This window comes from Cicer arietinum, chromosome 2 (genome assembly GCF_000331145.2).
Source record: "Cicer arietinum cultivar CDC Frontier isolate Library 1 chromosome 2, Cicar.CDCFrontier_v2.0, whole genome shotgun sequence".
Classification (NCBI taxonomy): Eukaryota; Viridiplantae; Streptophyta; class Magnoliopsida; order Fabales; family Fabaceae; genus Cicer; species Cicer arietinum.
Window position 1 is genome coordinate 9,511,125 of NC_021161.2, and position 1,484 is coordinate 9,512,608.

Consider the following 1,484-nt stretch of genomic DNA (forward strand, 5'->3'; position numbering starts at 1 on the left):
TAAGATGTAAATTAGTCTCTTCTTGATATATAATGTTGGTTGAACTCTAAGAGTTCCCCCAAACACTTCGTTAAAGAAGGACTATCCTTAATTTTTCATAGCTATATATTAGCCCATATTGATAGCCTCTTATATGAAGCATTCAGAGAAACTCCAAGAAATAATCAACAAATAATTACTTAGCTAAACATGTTTGACTAGTTTGTTGTCTTGATTAAAACAATGAATGACAAGTGCTCTATATATAGTATAGAGATAGTGTTCAAAGAACAAAGAAACCTGAATATTTGTGTCGCCGTGCATAAAGTTAGTAATGTACCACTGAAAAATGAACATAGTCAAGATGTTTGGCAAGAAGATTATTGTAAGGGGATATGAAATAAATAAATAAATAATATTCTAATATATTGTAGTGTCACATTGTTGTAAAGTGATTAAATTCTTCAAAATCTAGCAAATTAAAAGCTCTCTCCTCAATACTATCATCTAGTTCTATTCACTATCAAGAATTTCGAAATTTACGTAAATGTATATATTTTCTGTTCACTATAAAGAGTTGATGTGAAATAAGAAAATGACAATTAATGTAAATGACACATAGGTCCAAAATAGTTGACCCAAAGTGTTTGATTTGAGTGAGAAGATACTTTTCAAGGCCATATTTGTAATCTCAAATTTCATGACTTGATAGCACATTTTTGCGTATTAGATTCCATTGAACACTAGCATATAAGAAAAGCTTTAAAAAGAGGACATAAAAAATAACATAGCACAATAGAATGTGGCTGCTCGATATCAGCTATTTTTATTATTATTTATTCTCATGCTACAGATAATTGATCCCATTTTGTCCTATTTTCTCCAAGTTTTCGTCTAAGTTCATTAACTTTGCAATACGTATATTTTCTCCAATCTTTTATGACGACTAAATTTTTGATACAAGAACAATAAGAAGAAGCCTCAATCTTTTTTCTTTCTATGAAATCAATTAACACTAACACAATTGACCGCGAATCTTAATAGAAAGTATTTTAAAATCTATAATAGTATTTTTGTAAAATTACTAAAAAGTTTATCAGCAATTATTTTTTAGACACTTTAGAATATAAGATTATTTATTAAATTAAGTATTTTATTTTATATAATATTTCTTTTTCAATTAATTTAATATGTGTTTAGATAAGATTTTATTAATTTTAGTTTTGAAAATATTAAAATATTATACATTTTTACTAACGTAAATCCTTTTATTAAGAAAAAGTTTATACTCTTTTGAGACATAAAATGAGTGTTTTGATAGTCTTACCCTTTTAATCAATCATTCGACCGTTATATGTCACACCAAATTCTTACTTATATAAAAAAAAAAAAAAAAAAAACATTTTTTTAAAGAAAAAATTACACTTCTAAAGCATCGCAAGACAACATTAAAATCCTTTGACAAACCCCAAAATTACTGCATGTCATATACAACACCATAATAA